The sequence below is a fragment of the Heterodontus francisci genome, chromosome 22 (assembly GCF_036365525.1).
Source record: "Heterodontus francisci isolate sHetFra1 chromosome 22, sHetFra1.hap1, whole genome shotgun sequence".
Lineage (NCBI taxonomy): Eukaryota > Metazoa > Chordata > Chondrichthyes > Heterodontiformes > Heterodontidae > Heterodontus > Heterodontus francisci.
The window spans coordinates 12991924-13014283 of NC_090392.1; positions in this window are offsets into that span (position 1 = coordinate 12991924).

The window sequence follows — 22360 nt, forward strand, 5'->3', positions numbered from 1 at the left end:
AAGACATACACTGATACCAAGTCACAGAGACATACACTGATACCCAGTAACACAGACACGCACTGACACCAAGTAACAAAGACATACACTGACACCAAGTAACAAAGACATACACTTACACCAAGCAACAAATACACACACTTACACCAAGGAACAAAGACATACACTGCTACCCAGTAACACAGACAGACACTTACACCAAGTAACAAAGACAGACACTGATACCCAGTAACACAGGCACACACTGACACCCAGTAACAAAGACATACACTGATACTAAGTCACAAAGACATACACTGATACCCAGTAACACAGACACACACTGACACCAAGTAACAAAGACATACACTGATACCAAGTCACAAAGACATACACTGATACCCGGTAACACAGACACACACTGACACCCAGTAACAAAGACATACACTGATACTAAGTCACAAAGACATACACTGATACCCAGAAACACAGACACACACTGACACCAAGTAACAAAGACATACACTGACACCAAGTAACAAAGACATACAGTTACACCAAGTAACAAGGACACACACTTACACCAAGGAACACAGACATACACTGACACCAAGTAACAAAGACATACAGTTACAACAAGTAAAAAAGACAGACACTGACACCAAGTAACAAAGACATACACTGATACCCAGTAAAACAGACACACACTGACACCCAGTAACAAAGACATACACTGACACCAAGTCACAAAGACATACACTGATACACAGACACACACTAACAACAAGTAACACAGACATACACTGACACCAAGTCACAAAGACATGCACTGATACCCAGGAACACAGACACACACTGAAAACAAGTAACAAAGACATACACTGATACCAAGTCACAAAGTAATACACTGATACACAGACACACACTAACAACAAGTAACATAGACACACACTGACACCAAGAAACAAAGACATACACTTACACCAAGTAACAAAGACAGACAATTACACCAAGTAACAAAGACATACACTTACACCAAGTATTTTGACATACACAGACACAAAGTAACAAAGACATACACTGACACCAAGTCACAAAGACACACACTGACACCCAGTCACAAAGACATACACTGACACCAAGTCACAAAGACATAAACAGATACCCAGTAACACAGACACACACTTACACCAAGTAACACAGACATACACTGACACCCAGCAACACAGCCACACACTTACACCAAGTAACAAAGACATACACTGACAGCCAGTAACAAAGTCATATACTGACACCCAGTAACACAGACACACACAGACACCAAGTGACGAAGGCACACACTGACACCCAGTAACAAAGACATACACTGACACCAAGTCACAAACACATACACTGATACCAAGTCACAAAGACATACACTGATACCCAGTAACACAGACACACACTGACACCAAGTAACAAAGACATACACTGACACCAAGTAACAAAGACATACACTTACACCAAGTAACAAAGACAGACAATTACACAAAGAAACAAAGACATACACATACACCAAGTATTGTGACATACACTGACACCAAGTAACAAAGACATACACTGATACCCAGTAACACAGACACACACTTACACCAAGTAACAAAGACATACACTGACACCAAGTCACAAAGACACACACTGACACCCAGTAACAAAGACATACACTGACACCAAGTAACAAAGACATACACTGATACCCAGTAACACAGACACACACTTACACCAAGTAACATATACATACACTGACACCCAGTAACACAGACACACACTTACACCAAGTAACAAAGACATACACTGACACCCAGTAACACAGACACACACTTACACCAAGTAACAAAGACATACACTGACACCAAGTAACGAAGACACACACTTACACCAAGTAACACAGACACACACTGACACCCAGTAACAAAGACATACACTGATACCAAGTCACAAAGACATACACTGATACCCAGTAACACAAACAAACATACTCTGACACCCAGTAACACAGAGACACACTGACACCCAGTAAAAAAGACCGACACTGACACCAAGTCACAAAGACATACACTGATGCCCAGTAACACAGACACACAATGTCACCAAGTAACAAAGGCACACACTGCGCGGGGGCACATTGGCGCATTGGTTAGCACCGCAGCCTCACAGCTCCAGGGACCCGGTTTCGATTCTGGGTACTGCCTGTGCGGAGTTTGCAAGTTCTCCCTGTGTCTGCGTGGGTTTCCTCCGGGTGCTCCGGTTTCCTCCCACATGCCAAAGACTTGCAGATTTGTAGGTTAATTGGCCATTATTAATTGCCCCTAGAATTGGTAGGTGGTAGCTAAATATACAGGGACCGGTGGGGATGTTATTGGAATATGGGATTCGTGTAGGATTAGTATAAATGGTTGGTTGATGGTCGGCACAGACTCGGTGGGCCGAAGGGCCTGTTTCAGTGTTGTATCTCTAAACTAAACTAAATACAGACATACACTGACACCAAGTAACACAGACACACACTTACACCAAGTAACTGAGACATACAATAACACCGAGTAACAAAGACATACACTGACACTCAGGTAAAAAGACATACACTGTCACCAAGTCACAAACACATACACTGACACCAAGTAACAAAGACATACACTTACACCAAGTAACAAAGACATACACTGACACCCAGTTAAAAAGACATACACTGACACCAAGTCACAAACACATACACTGACACCAAGTAACAAAGACATACACTTACACCAAGTAACAAAGACATACACTGATACCCAGTAACACAGAAACACACTGACACCAAGTCACAAACACATACACTGACACCAAGTAACACAGATACACACTGACACCAAGTAACAAAGACACACACTAACACGGAGTAACACAGACATACACTTACACCTATTTTTTTGACATATACTTACACCAAGTAACAAAGACATACACTGACACCCAGTAAAAAGACATACACTGACACCAAGTCACAAACACATACACTGACACCAAGTAACAAAGACATACACTTACACCAAGTAACAAAGACATGCACTGATACCCAGTAACACAGACACACACTGACACCCAGTCAGAAACACAAACTGACCCCCAGTAACACAGACACATACTGACCCCCCGTAACGCAGACATACACTGACACCAAGTCACAAAGACACACTGACACCCAGTAACAAAGAAATACACTGACACCAAGTCACAAAGACATACACTGATACCCAGGAACACAGACACACACTGAAACCCAGTAACAAAGACATACACTGATACCAAGTCACAAAGGCATACACTGATACCCAGTAGCACAGACATACACTGACATCAAGTCACAAGGACATACACTGATACCCAGGAACAAAGACACACACTGAAACCCAGTAACAAAGACATAAACTGATACCAAGTCACAAAGACATACACTGATACGCAGTAACACAGACACACACTGACACCCAGTAACAAAGACATATACTGATACTAAGTCACAAAGACATACACTGATACCCAGTAACACAGACACACACTGACACCAATTAACAAAGAAATACACTGACACCAAGTATCAAAGACATACACTTACACCAAGTAAAAAAGACAGACAATTACACCAAGTAACAAAGACATACACTTACACCAAGTAACACAGACATACACTGACACCAAGTAACAATGACATGCACTGATACCCAGGAACACATACACACACTGACACCCAGTAACAAAGACATACAATGATACCAAGTCACAAAGACATACACTGAATACCCAGTAACACAGACACACAATGACACCCAGTAACAAAGACATACACTGATACCAAGTCACAAAGACACACACTGACACCCAGTAACACAGACACACACTGACACCAAGTAACAAAGACATACATTTACACCAAGTAACAAAGACATAAACTTACACCAAGGAACACAGACATACACTGACACCAAGTAACAAAGACATACAATTACACCAAGTAAAAAATACAGACAATTACACCAAGTAACAAAGACATACACTTGCAAACAAGTATTTTGACATACACTGACACCAAGTAACAAAGACATACACTGATACCCAGTAACACAGACACACACTGACACCCAGTAACAAAGACATACACTGATGCCCAGTAACAAAGACAGACACTTACACCAAGTAACAAAGACAGACACTGATACCCAGTAACACAGGCACACACTGACACCAAGTAACAAAGACATACACTGACACCAAGTAACAAAGACATACACTTACACCAAGTAACAAAGACATACACTGACACCAAGTAACAAAGACATCCACTGACACCAAGTAACAAAGAAACACACTTACACCAAGTAACACAGATATACACTGACACCAAGTAACAAAGACATGCACTGACACCCAGTAACACAGACACACACTTACACCAAGTAACACAGACATTCACTGACACCAGGTAACAAAGACCTACACTGATACCCAGTAACACAGACACACACTTACATCAAGTAACAAAGACAGACACTGATACCCAGTAACACAGACACACACTTACACCAAGTAACAAAGACAGACACTGATACCCAGTAACACAGACACACACTTGCACCAAGTAACAAAGACATACACTCACACCCAGTAACAAAGACATACACTGACACCCAGTAACACAGACACACACGTACACCAAGTAACAAAGAAACACACTTACACCAAGTAACGCAGACACACACTGAAACCCAGTAACACAGACACACACTTACACCAAGAGACACAGACATACACTGACATCAAGTAACAAAGACATACACTGATACCCAGTAACACAGACACACACTTACACCAAGTAACACAGACATACACTGACACCAAGTAACAAAGACATACACTGATACCCAGGAACACAGACACAAACTTGCACCAAGTAACTCAGACACACACTTACACCAAGTAACAAAGACAGACACTGATACCCAGTAACACAGACACACACTTACACCAAGTAACACAGATATACACTGACACCAAGTAACAAAGACATGCACTGACACCCAGTAACACAGACACACACTTACACCAAGTAACACAGACATTCACTGACACCAGGTAACAAAGACCTACACTGATACCCAGTAACACAGACACACACTTACATCAAGTAACAAAGACAGACACTGATACCCAGTAACACAGACACACACTTACACCAAGTAACAAAGACAGACACTGATACCCAGTAACACAGACACACACTTGCACCAAGTAACAAAGACATACACTCACACCCAGTAACAAAGACATACACTGACACCCAGTAACACAGACACACACGTACACCAAGTAACAAAGAAACACACTTACACCAAGTAACGCAGACACACACTGAAACCCAGTAACACAGACACACACTTACACCAAGAGACACAGACATACACTGACATCAAGTAACAAAGACATACACTGATACCCAGTAACAAAGACACACACTTTCACCAAGTAACACAGACATACACTGACACCAAGTAACAAAGACATACACTGATACCCAGGAACACAGACACAAACTTGCACCAAGTAACTCAGACACACACTTACACCAAGTAACAAAGACATACACTGACAACAAGTAACACAGACATACACTGACACCAAGTAACAAAGACAAACAATTACACCAAGTAACAAAGACACACACTTACACCAAGTAACACAGATATGCACTGACACCAAGTAACAAAGACATGCACTGACACCCAGTAACACAGACGCACACTTTCCCCAAGTAACACAGACATACACTGACACCAAGTAACAAAGACATACACTGATACCCAGTAACACAGACACACACTTACACCAACTAACACAGACATACACTGACACCAAGTAACAAAGACATGCACTTACACCAAGTAACACAGACATGCACTGATACCCAGTAACACAGACACACACTTACACCAAGTAACAAAGACAGACACTGATACCCAGTAACACAGACACACACTTACACCAAGCAACAAAGACATACACTGACACCCAGTAACAAAGCACACACTTACACCAAGTAACAAAGACATACACTGACACCAAGTCACAAAGACACACACTGACACCCAGTAACAAAGACATACACTGATACCAAGTCACAAAGACATACACTGATACCCAGTAACACAGACACACACTTACACAAAGTAACACAGACATACACTGACACCAGGTAACAAAGACATACACTGATACCCAGTAACACAGACACACACTTACACCAAGTAACAAAGACAGACACTGATACCCAGTAACACAGACACACACTTGCACCAAGTAACAAAGACATACACTGACACCCAGTAACAAAGACATACACTGACACCCAGTAACACAGACACACACGGACACCAAGTAACAAAAAAACACACTTACACCAAGTAACACAGACACACACTGACACCCAGTAACACAGACACACACTTACACCAAGAGACACAGACATACACTGACACCCAGTAACAAAGACATACACTGATACCTATTAACACAGACACACACTTACACCAAGTAACACAGACATACACTGACATCAAGTAACAAAGACATATACTGATACCCAGGAACACAGACACACACTTACACCAAGTAACAAAGACACACACATACACCAAGTAACAAAGACATACACTGATACCCAGTAACACAGACACACACATACACCAAGTATCAAAGACTTACACTGACACCAATTAACACAGACATACACTGACACCAAGTCACAAAGACATACAATTACACCAAGTAACAAAGACACACACTTACACCAAGTAACACAGATATGCACTGACACCAAGTAACAAAGACATGCACTGACACCCAGTAACACAGACGCACACTTTCCCCAAGTAACACAGACATACACTGACACCAAGTAACAAAGACATACACTGATACCCAGTAACACAGACACACACATACACCAAGTATCAAAGACTTACACTGACACCAATTAACACAGACATACACTGACACCAAGTCACAAAGACATACAATTACACCAAGTAACAAAGACACACACTTACACCAAGTAACACAGATATGCACTGACACCAAGTAACAAAGACATGCACTGACACCCAGTAACACAGACGCACACTTTCCCCAAGTAACACAGACATACACTGACACCAAGTAACAAAGACATACACTGATACCCAGTAACACAGACACACACTTACACCAACTAACACAGACATACACTGACACCAAGTAACAAAGACATGCACTTACACCAAGTAACACAGACATGCACTGATACCCAGTAACACAGACACACACTTACACCAAGTAACAAAGACAGACACTGATACCCAGTAACACAGACACACACTTACACCAAGCAACAAAGACATACACTGACACCCAGTAACAAAGCACACACTTACACCAAGTAACAAAGACATACACTGACACCAAGTCACAAAGACACACACTGACACCCAGTAACAAAGACATACACTGATACCAAGTCACAAAGACATACACTGATACCCAGTAACACAGACACACACTTACACAAAGTAACACAGACATACACTGACACCAGGTAACAAAGACATACACTTATACCCAGTAACACAGACACACACTTACACCAAGTAACAAAGACAGACACTGATACCCAGTAACACAGACACACACTTGCACCAAGTAACAAAGACATACACTGACACCCAGTAACAAAGACATACACTGACACCCAGTAACACAGACACACACGGACACCAAGTAACAAAGAAACACACTTACACCAAGTAACACAGACACACACTGACACCCAGTAACACAGACACACACTTACACCAAGAGACACAGACATACACTGACACCCAGTAACAAAGACATACACTGATACCTATTAACACAGACACACACTTACACCAAGTAACACAGACATACACTGACATCAAGTAACAAAGACATATACTGATACCCAGGAACACAGACACACACTTACACCAAGTAACAAAGACACACACATACACCAAGTAACAAAGACATACACTGATACCCAGTAACACAGACACACACATACACCAAGTATCAAAGACTTACACTGACACCAATTAACACAGACATACACTGACACCAAGTCACAAAGACATACAATTACACCAAGTAACAAAGACACACACTTACACCAAGTAACACAGATATACACTGACACCAAGTAACAAATACATGCACTGACACCCAGTAACACAGACACACACTTACACCAAGTAACACAGACATACACTGACACCATGTAACAAAGACATACACTGATACCCAGTAACACAGACACACACATACACCAAGTATCAAAGACTTACACTGACACCAAGTCACAAAGACACACACTGACACCCAGGAACAAATACATACACTGATACCAAGTCAGAAAGACATACACTGATACCCAGTCACACAGACACACACTTACACAAAGTAACACAGACATACACTGACACCAGGTAACAAAGACCTACACTGATACCCAGTAACACAGACACACACTTACACCAAGTAACAAAGACAGACACTGATACCCAGTAACACAGACACACACTTGCACCAAGTAACAAAGACATACACTGACACCCAGTAACAAAGACATACACTGACACCCAGTAACACAGACACACACGGACACGAAGTAACAAAGAAACACACTTACACCAAGTAAAACAGACACACACTGACACCCGGTAACACAGACACACACTTACTCCAAGCAACACAGTCATAAACTGACACCAAGTAACAAAGACATACACTGATACACAGAAACACAGACACACACTTACACCAAGTAACACAGACATACACTGACACCAAGTAACAAAGACATACACTGATACCCAGGAACACAGACATACAATTACACCAAGTAACAAAGACACACACTGACACCAAGTAAGAAAGACAGACACTGAAACCCAGTAACACAGACACACAATTACACCAAGTAACAAAGACATACACTGACATCCAGTAACACAAACAAACACACACTGACACCCAGTAACACAGAGAAACACTAATAAACAGTAACAAAGACATACACTGACACCAAGTAACACAGTCACACACTGACACCCAGTAACAAAGACATACACTGACACCAAGTAACAAAGACATACACTGATACCAAGTCACAAAGACATACACTGATACCCAGTAAGACATCACACAATGACACCAAGTAACAAAGACGTACACTGACACCAAGTAACAAAGACAGACACTTACACCAAGTAACAAAGCAGACAAAACACCAAGGAACAAAGACATACACTTACACCAAGTATTTTGACTTACACTGACACCAAGTAACAAAGACAGACAATGTTACCCCGTAACACAGACACACACTTACACCAAGTAACAAAGACATACACTGACACCAAGTCACAAAGACACACACTGACACCCAGTAACGAAGACATACAATGAGACCAAGTCACAAAGACATACACTGATACCCAGTAACACAGACATACACTTACACCAAGTAACACAGACATACACTGATACCCAGGAACACAGACACACACTTACACCAAGTAACAAAGACATACACTGACACCAAGTAACACAGACATACACTGACACCAAGTAACAAAGTCATACACATCCACCAAGTAACAAAGACATACACTGATACCCAGGAACACAGACACACACTTACACCAAGTAACACAGACACACACTTACACCAAGTAACAAAGACATACACTTCCACCAAGTAACACAGACATACACTGACACCAAGTAAGAAAGACATACAATTACACCAAGTAACAAAGACACACACTGACACCAAGTAAGAAAGACAGACACTGAAACCCAGTAACACAGACACACAATTACACCAAGTAACAAAGACATACACTGACATCCAGTAACACAAACAAACACACACTGACACCCAGTAACACAGAGAAACACTAATAAACAGTAACAAAGACATACACTGACACCAAGTAACACAGTCACACACTGACACCCAGTAACAAAGACATACACTGACACCAAGTAACAAAGACATACACTGATACCAAGTCACAAAGACATACACTGATACCCAGTAAGACATCACACAATGACACCAAGTAACAAAGACGTACACTGACACCAAGTAACAAAGACAGACACTTACACCAAGTAACAAAGCAGACAAAACACCAAGGAACAAAGACATACACTTACACCAAGTATTTTGACATACACTGACACCAAGTAACAAAGACAGACAATGTTACCCCGTAACACAGACACACACTTACACCAAGTAACAAAGACATACACTGACACCAAGTCACAAAGACACACACTGACACCCAGTAACGAAGACATACAATGAGACCAAGTCACAAAGACATACACTGATACCCAGTAACACAGACATACACTTACACCAAGTAACACAGACATACACTGATACCCAGGAACACAGACACACACTTACACCAAGTAACAAAGACATACACTGACACCAAGTAACACAGACATACACTGACACCAAGTAACAAAGTCATACACATCCACCAAGTAACAAAGGCATACACTGATACCCAGGAACACAGACACACACTTGCACCAAGTAACACAGACACACACTTACACCAAGTAACAAAGACATACACTTCCACCAAGTAACACAGACATACACTGACACCAAGTAACAAAGACATACAATTACACCAAGTAACAAAGACACACACTGACACCAAGTAACAAAGACAGACACTGAAACCCAGTAACACAGACACACAATTACACCAAGTAACAAAGACATACACTGACATCCAGTAACACAAACAAACACACACTGACACCCAGTAACACAGAGAAACACTAATAAACAGTAACAAAGACGTACACTGACACCAAGTAACACAGTCACACACTGACACCCAGTAACAAAGACATACACTGACACCAAGTAACAAAGACATACACTGATACCAAGTCACAAAGACATACACTGATACTCAGTAACACATCACACAATGACACCAAGTAACAAAGACATACACTGACACCAAGTAACAAAGACAGACACTTACACCAAGTAACAAAGCAGACAAAACACCAAGTAACAAAGACATACACTTACACCAAGTATTTTGACATACACTGACACCAAGTAACAAAGACATACAATGTTACCCCAGAACACAGACACACACTTACACCAAGTAACAAAGACATACACTGACACCAAGTCACAAAGACACACACTGACACCCAGTAACGAAGACATACAATGAGACCAAGTCACAAAGACATACACTGATACCCAGTAACACAGACATACACTTACACCAAGTAACACAGACATACACTGACACCCAGTAACACAGACACACACTTACAACAAGAAACAAAGAAATACACTGACACTCAGTAACAAAGATATACACTGACACCCAGTAACACAGACACACACGGACACCAAGTAACAAAGACACAGACTTACACCCAGTAACATAGATACACACTTACACCAAGTAACACAGACATACACTGACACCAAGTAACAAAGACAGACACTGATACCTAGTAACACAGACACACACTTACACCAAGTAACACAGACATACACTGACACCAAGTAACAAAGACATGCACTGATACCCAGGAACATAGACACACACTTACACCAAGTAACACAGAGACACACTTACAACATGTAACAAAGACATACACTTACACCAAGTAACACAGACATACACTGACATCAAGTAACAAAGACATAAAATTACACCAAGTAACAAAGACACACACTTACACTAAGTAACAAAGATATACACTGACATCCAGTAACACAAACAAACACACATTGACACCCAGTAACACAGAGAAACACTAATAAACAGTAACAAAGACATACACTGACACCAAGTAACACAGTCACACACTGACACCCAGTAACAAAGACATGCACTGCCACCAAGTAACAAAGACATACACTGATACCAAGTCACAAAGACATCCACTGATACCCAGTAACACAGACACACAATGACACCAAGTAACAAAGACATACACTGACACCCAGTAACAAAGACATGCACTGCCACCAAGTAACAAAGACATACACTGATACCAAGTCACAAAGACATCCACTGATACCCAGTAACACAGACACACACTTACACAAAGTAACACAGACATACACTGACACCAGGTAACAAAGACATACACTGATACCCAGTAACACAGACACACACTTACACCAAGTAACAAAGACAGACACTGATACCCAGTAACACAGACACACACTTACACCAAGTAACACAGATATACACTGACACCAAGTAACAAAGACATGCACTGACACCCAGTAACACAGACACACACTTACACCAAGTAACACAGACATTCACTGACACCAGGTAACAAAGACCTACACTGATACCCAGTAACACAGACACACACTTACATCAAGTAACAAAGACAGACACTGATACCCAGTAACACAGACACACACTTACACCAAGTAACAAAGACAGACACTGATACCCAGTAACACAGACACACACTTGCACCAAGTAACAAAGACATACACTCACACCCAGTAACAAAGACATACACTGACACCCAGTAACACAGACACACACGTACACCAAGTAACAAAGAAACACACTTACACCAAGTAACGCAGACACACACTGAAACCCAGTAACACAGACACACACTTACACCAAGAGACACAGACATACACTGACATCAAGTAACAAAGACATACACTGATACCCAGTAACACAGACACACACTTACACCAAGTAACACAGACATACACTGACACCAAGTAACAAAGACATACACTGATACCCAGGAACACAGACACAAACTTGCACCAAGTAACTCAGACACACACTTACACCAAGTAACAAAGACAGACACTGATACCCAGTAACACAGACACACACTTACACCAAGTAACACAGATATACACTGACACCAAGTAACAAAGACATGCACTGACACCCAATAACACAGACACACACTTACACCAAGTAACACAGACATTCACTGACACCAGGTAACAAAGACCTACACTGATACCCAGTAACACAGACACACACTTACATCAAGTAACAAAGACAGACACTGATACCCAGTAACACAGACACACACTTACACCAAGTAACAAAGACAGACACTGATACCCAGTAACACAGACACACACTTGCACCAAGTAACAAAGACATACACTCACACCCAGTAACAAAGACATACACTGACACCCAGTAACACAGACACACACGTACACCAAGTAACAAAGAAACACACTTACACCAAGTAACGCAGACACACACTGAAACCCAGTAACACAGACACACACTTACACCAAGAGACACAGACATACACTGACATCAAGTAACAAAGACATACACTGATACCCAGTAACACAGACACACACTTACACCAAGTAACACAGACATACACTGACACCAAGTAACAAAGACATACACTGATACCGAGGAACACAGACACAAACTTGCACCAAGTAACTCAGAAACACACTTACACCAAGTAACAAAGACATACACTGACAACAAGTAACACAGACATACACTGACACCAAGTAACAAAGACAAACAATTACACCAAGTAACAAAGACACACACTTACACCAAGTAACACAGATATGCACTGACACCAAGTAACAAAGACATGCACTGACCCCCAGTAACACAGACGCACACTTTCCCCAAGTAACACAGACATACACTGACACCAAGTAACAAAGACATACACTGATACCCAGTAACACAGACACACACTTACACCAAGTAACACAGACATGCACTGATACCCAGTAACACAGACACACACTTACACCAAGTAACAAAGACAGACACTGATACCCAGTAACACAGACACACACTTACACCAAGCAACAAAGACATACACTGACACCCAGTAGCAAAGACACACACTTACACCAAGTAACAAAGACAGACACTGACACCAAGTCACAAAGACACACACTGACACCCAGTAACAAAGACATACACTGATACCAAGTCACAAAGACATACACTGATACCCAGTAACAAAGACACACACTTACACAAAGTAACACAGACATACAATGACACCAGGTAACAAAGACATACACTGATACCCAGTAACACAGACACACACTTACACCAAGTAACAAAGACAGACACTGATACCCAGTAACACAGACACACACTTGCACCAAGTAACAAAGACATACACTGACACCCAGTAACAAAGACATACACTGACACCCAGTAACACAGACACACACGGACACCAAGTAACAAAGAAACACACTTACACCAAGTAACACAGACACACACTGACACCCAGTAACACAGACACACACTTACACCAAGAGACACAGACATACACTGACACCCAGTAACAAAGACATACACTGATACCTATTAACACAGACACACACTTACACCAAGTAACACAGACATACACTGACATCAAGTAACAAAGACATATACTGATACCCAGGAACACAGACACACACTTACACCAAGTAACAAAGACACACACTTACACCAAGTAACAAAGACATACACTGATACCCAGTAACACAGACACACACATACACCAAGTATCAAAGACTTACACTGACACCAATTAACACAGACATACACTGACACCAAGTCACAAAGACATACAATTACACCAAGTAACAAAGACACACACTTACACCAAGTAACACAGATATACACTGACACCAAGTAACAAATACATGCACTGACACCCAGTAACACAGACACACACTTACACCAAGTAACACAGACATACACTGACACCATGTAACAAAGACATACACTGATACCCAGTAACACAGACACACACATACACCAAGTATCAAAGACTTACACTGACACCAAGTCACAAAGACACACACTGACACCCAGGAACAAATACATACACTGATACCAAGTCACAAAGACATACACTGATACCCAGTCACACAGACACACACTTACACAAAGTAACACAGACATACACTGACACCAGGTAACAAAGACCTACACTGATACCCAGTAACACAGACACACACTTACACCAAGTAACAAAGACAGACACTGATACCCAGTAACACAGACACACACTTGCACCAAGTAACAAAGACATACACTGACACCCAGTAACAAAGACATACACTGACACCCAGTAACACAGACACACATGGACACGAAGTAACAAAGAAACACACTTACACCAAGTAAAACAGACACACACTGACACCCAGTAACACAGACACACACTTACTCCAAGCAACACAGTCATACACTGACACCAAGTAACAAAGACATACACTGATACACAGAAACACAGACACACACTTACACCAAGTAACACAGACATACACTGACACCAAGTAACAAAGACATACACTGATACCCAGGAACACAGACATACAATTACACCAAGTAACAAAGACACACACTGACACCAAGTAAGAAAGACAGACACTGAAACCCAGTAACACAGACACACAATTACACCAAGTAACAAAGACATACACTGACATCCAGTAACACAAACAAACACACACTGACACCCAGTAACACAGAGAAACACTAATAAACAGTAACAAATACATACACTGACACCAAGTAACACAGTCACACACTGACACCCAGTAACAAAGACATACACTGACACCAAGTAACAAAGACATACACTGATACCAAGTCACAAAGACATACACTGATACCCAGTAAGACATCACACAATGACACCAAGTAACAAAGACGTACACTGACACCAAGTAACAAAGACAGACACTTACACCAAGTAACAAAGCAGACAAAACACCAAGGAACAAAGACATACACTTACACCAAGTATTTTGACATACACTGACACCAAGTAACAAAGACAGACAATGTTACCCCGTAACACAGACACACACTTACACCAAGTAACAAAGACATACACTGACACCAAGTCACAAAGACACACACTGACACCCAGTAACGAAGACATACAATGAGACCAAGTCACAAAGACATACACTGATACCCAGTAACACAGACATACACTTACACCAAGTAACACAGACATACACCGATACCCAGGAACACAGACACACACTTACACCAAGTAACAAAGACATACACTGACACCAAGTAACACAGACATACACTGACACCAAGTAACAAAGTCATACACATCCACCAAGTAACAAAGACATACACTGATACCCAGGAACACAGACACACACTTGCACCAAGTAACACAGACACACACTTACACCAAGTAACAAAGACATACACTTCCACCAAGTAACACAGACATACACTGACACCAAGTAACAAAGACATACAATTACACCAAGTAACAAAGACACACACTGACACCAAGTAACAAAGACAGACACTGAAACCCAGTAACACAGACACACAATTACACCAAGTAACAAAGACATACACTGACATCCAGTAACACGAACAAACACACACTGACACCCAGTAACACAGAGAAACACTAATAAACAGTAACAAAGACATACACTGACACCAAGTAACACAGTCACACACTGACACCCAGTAACAAAGACATACACTGACACCAAGTAACAAAGACATACACTGATACCAAGTCACAAAGACATACACTGATACCCAGTAACACATCACACAATGACACCAAGTAACAAAGACATACACTGACACCAAGTAACAAAGACAGACACTTACACCAAGTAACAAAGCAGACAAAACACCAAGTAACAAAGACATACACTTACACCAAGTATTTTGACATACACTGACACCAAGTAACAAAGACATACAATGTTACCCCAGAACACAGACACACACTTACACCAAGTAACAAAGACATACACTGACACCAAGTCACAAAGACACACACTGACACCCAGTAACGAAGACATACAATGAGACCAAGTCACAAAGACATACACTGATACCCAGTAACACAGACATACACTTACACCAAGTAACACAGACATACACTGACACCCAGTAACACAGACACACACTTACAACAAGAAACAAAGAAATACACTGACACTCAGTAACAAAGATATACACTGACACCCAGTAACACAGACACACACGGACACCAAGTAACAAAGACACAGACTTACACCCAGTAACATAGATACACACTTACACCAAGTAACACAGACATACACTGACACCAAGTAACAAAGACAGACACTGATACCTAGTAACACAGACACACACTTACACCAAGTAACACAGACATACACTGACACCAAGTAACAAAGACATGCACTGATACCCAGGAACATAGACACACACTTACACCAAGTAACACAGAGACACACTTACAACATGTAACAAAGACATACACTTACACCAAGTAACACAGACATACACTGACATCAAGTAACAAAGACATAAAATTACACCAAGTAACAAAGACACACACTTACACTAAGTAACAAAGATATACACTGACATCCAGTAACACAAACAAACACACATTGACACCCAGTAACACAGAGAAACACTAATAAACAGTAACAAAGACATACACTGACACCAAGTAACACAGTCACACACTGACACCCAGTAACAAAGACATGCACTGCCACCAAGTAACAAAGACATACACTGATACCAAGTCACAAAGACATCCACTGATACCCAGTAACACAGACACACAATGACACCAAGTAACAAAGACATACACTGACACCCAGTAACAAAGACATGCACTGCCACCAAGTAACAAAGACATACACTGATACCAAGTCACAAAGACATCCACTGATACCCAGTAACACAGACACACACTTACACAAAGTAACACAGACATACACTGACACCAGGTAACAAAGACATACACTGATACCCAGTAACACAGACACACACTTACACCAAGTAACAAAGACAGACACTGATACCCAGTAACACAGACACACACTTACACCAAGTAACACAGATATACACTGACACCAAGTAACAAAGACATGCACTGACACCCAGTAACACAGACACACACTTACACCAAGTAACACAGACATTCACTGACACCAGGTAACAAAGACCTACACTGATACCCAGTAACACAGACACACACTTACATCAAGTAACAAAGGCAGACACTGATACCCAGTAACACAGACACACACTTACACCAAGTAACAAAGACAGACACTGATACCCAGTAACACAGACACACACTTGCACCAAGTAACAAAGACATACACTCACACCCAGTAACAAAGACATACACTGACACCCAGTAACACAGACACACACGTACACCAAGTAACAAAGAAACACACTTACACCAAGTAACGCAGACACACACTGAAACCCAGTAACACAGACACACACTTACACCAAGAGACACAGACATACACTGACATCAAGTAACAAAGACATACACTGATACCCAGTAACACAGACACACACTTACACCAAGTAACACAGACATACACTGACACCAAGTAACAAAGACATACACTGATACCCAGGAACACAGACACAAACTTACACAAAGTAACACAGACATACAATGACACCAGGTAACAAAGACATACACTGATACCCAGTAACACAGACACACACTTACACCAAGTAACAAAGACAGACACTGATACCCAGTAACACAGACACACACTTGCACCAAGTAACAAAGACATACACTGACACCCAGTAACAAAGACATACACTGACACCCAGTAACACAGACACACACGGACACCAAGTAACAAAGAAACACACTTACACCAAGTAACACAGACACACACTGACACCCAGTAACACAGACACACACTTACACCAAGAGACACAGACATACACTGACACCCAGTAACAAAGACATACACTGATACCTATTAACACAGACACACACTTACACCAAGTAACACAGACATACACTGACATCAAGTAACAAAGACATATACTGATACCCAGGAACACAGACACACACTTACACCAAGTAACAAAGACACACACTTACACCAAGTAACAAAGACATACACTGATACCCAGTAACACAGACACACACATACACCAAGTATCAAAGACTTACACTGACACCAATTAACACAGACATACACTGACACCAAGTCACAAAGACATACAATTACACCAAGTAACAAAGACACACACTTACACCAAGTAACACAGATATACACTGACACCAAGTAACAAATACATGCACTGACACCCAGTAACACAGACACACACTTACACCAAGTAACACAGACATACACTGACACCATGTAACAAAGACATACACTGATACCCAGTAACACAGACACACACATACACCAAGTATCAAAGACTTACACTGACACCAAGTCACAAAGACACACACTGACACCCAGGAACAAATACATACACTGATACCAAGTCACAAAGACATACACTGATACCCAGTCACACAGACACACACTTACACAAAGTAACACAGACATACACTGACACCAGGTAACAAAGACCTACACTGATACCCAGTAACACAGACACACACTTACACCAAGTAACAAAGACAGACACTGATACCCAGTAACACAGACACACACTTGCACCAAGTAACAAAGACATACACTGACACCCAGTAACAAAGACATACACTGACACCCAGTAACACAGACACACATGGACACGAAGTAACAAAGAAACACACTTACACCAAGTAAAACAGACACACACTGACACCCAGTAACACAGACACACACTTACTCCAAGCAACACAGTCATACACTGACACCAAGTAACAAAGACATACACTGATACACAGAAACACAGACACACACTTACACCAAGTAACACAGACATACACTGACACCAAGTAACAAAGACATACACTGATACCCAGAACACAGACATACAATTACACCAAGTAACAAAGACACACACTGACACCAAGTAAGAAAGACAGACACTGATACCCAGGAACACAGACACACACTTACACCAAGTAACAAAGACATACACTGACACCAAGTAACACAGACATACACTGACACCAAGTAACAAAGTCATACACATCCACCAAGTAACAAAGACATACACTGATACCCAGGAACACAGACACACACTTACACCAAGTAACACAGACACACACTTACACCAAGTAACAAAGACATACACTTCCACCAAGTAACACAGACATACACTGACACCAAGTAACAAAGACATACAATTACACCAAGTAACAAAGACACACACTGACACCAAGTAACAAAGACAGACACTGAAACCCAGTAACACAGACACACAATTACACCAAGTAACAAAGACATACACTGACATCCAGTAACACAAACAAACACACACTGACACCCAGTAACACAGAGAAACACTAATAAAAAGTAACAAAGACATACACTGACACCAAGTAACACAGTCACACACTGACACCCAGTAACAAAGACATACACTGACACCAAGTAACAAAGACATACACTGATACCAAGTCACAAAGACATACACTGATACCCAGTAAGACATCACACAATGACACCAAGTAACAAAGACGTACACTGACACCAAGTAACAAAGACAGACACTTACACCAAGTAACAAAGCAGACAAAACACCAAGGAACAAAGACATACACTTACACCAAGTATTTTGACATACACTGACACCAAGTAACAAAGACAGACAATGTTACCCCGTAACACAGACACACACTTACACCAAGTAACAAAGACATACACTGACACCAAGTCACAAAGACACACACTGACACCCAGTAACGAAGACATACAATGAGACCAAGTCACAAAGACATACACTGATACCCAGTAACACAGACATACACTTACACCAAGTAACACAGACATACACTGATACCCAGGAACAAAGACACACACTTACACCAAGTAACAAAGACATACACTGACACCAAGTAACACAGACATACACTGACACCAAGTAACAAAGTCATACACATCCACCAAGTCACAAAGACATACACTGATACCCAGGAACACAGACACACACTTGCACCAAGTAACACAGACACACACTTACACCAAGTAACAAAGACATACACTTCCACCAAGTAACACAGACACATACTGACACCAAGTAACAAAGACATACAATTACACCAAGTAACAAAGACACACACTGACACCAAGTAACAAAGACAGACACTGAAACCCAGTAACACAGACACACAATTACACCAAGTAACAAAGACATACACTGACATCCAGTAACACAAACAAACACACACTGACACCCAGTAACACAGAGAAACACTAATAAACAGTAACAAAGACATACACTGACACCAAGTAACACAGTCACACACTGACACCCAGTAACAAAGACATACACTGACACCAAGTAACAAAGACATACACTGATACCAAGTCACAAAGTCATACACTGATACCCAGTAACACATCACACAATGACACCAAGTAACAAAGACATACACTGACACCAAGTAACAAAGACAGACACTTACACCAAGTAACAAAGCAGACAAAACACCAAGTAACAAAGACATACACTTACACCAAGTATTTTGTCATACACTGACACCAAGTAACAAAGACATACAATGTTACCCCAGAACACAGACACACACTTACACCAAGTAACAAAGACATACACTGACACCAAGTCACAAAGACACACACTGACACCCAGTAACGAAGACATACAATGAGACCAAGTCACAAAGACATACACTGATACCCAGTAACACAGACATACACTTACACCAAGTAACACAGACATACACTGACACCCAGTAACACAGACACACACTTACAACAAGAAACAAAGAAATACACTGACACTCAGTAACAAAGATATACACTGACACCCAGTAACACAGACACACACGGACACCAAGTAACAAAGACACAGACTTACACCCAGTAACATAGATACACACTTACACCAAGTAACACAGACATACACTGACACCAAGTAACAAAGACAGACACTGATACCTAGTAACACAGACACACACTTACACCAAGTAACACAGACATACACTGACACCAAGTAACAAAGACATGCACTGATACCCAGGAACATAGACACACACTTACACCAAGTAACACAGAGACACACTTACAACATGTAACAAAGACATACACTTACACCAAGTAACACAGACATACACTGACATCAAGTAACAAAGACATACAATTACACCAAGTAACAAAGACACACACTTACACTAAGTAACAAAGATATACACTGACATCCAGTAACACAAACAAACACACATTGACACCCAGTAACACAGAGAAACACTAATAAACAGTAACAAAGACATACACTGACACCAAGTAACACAG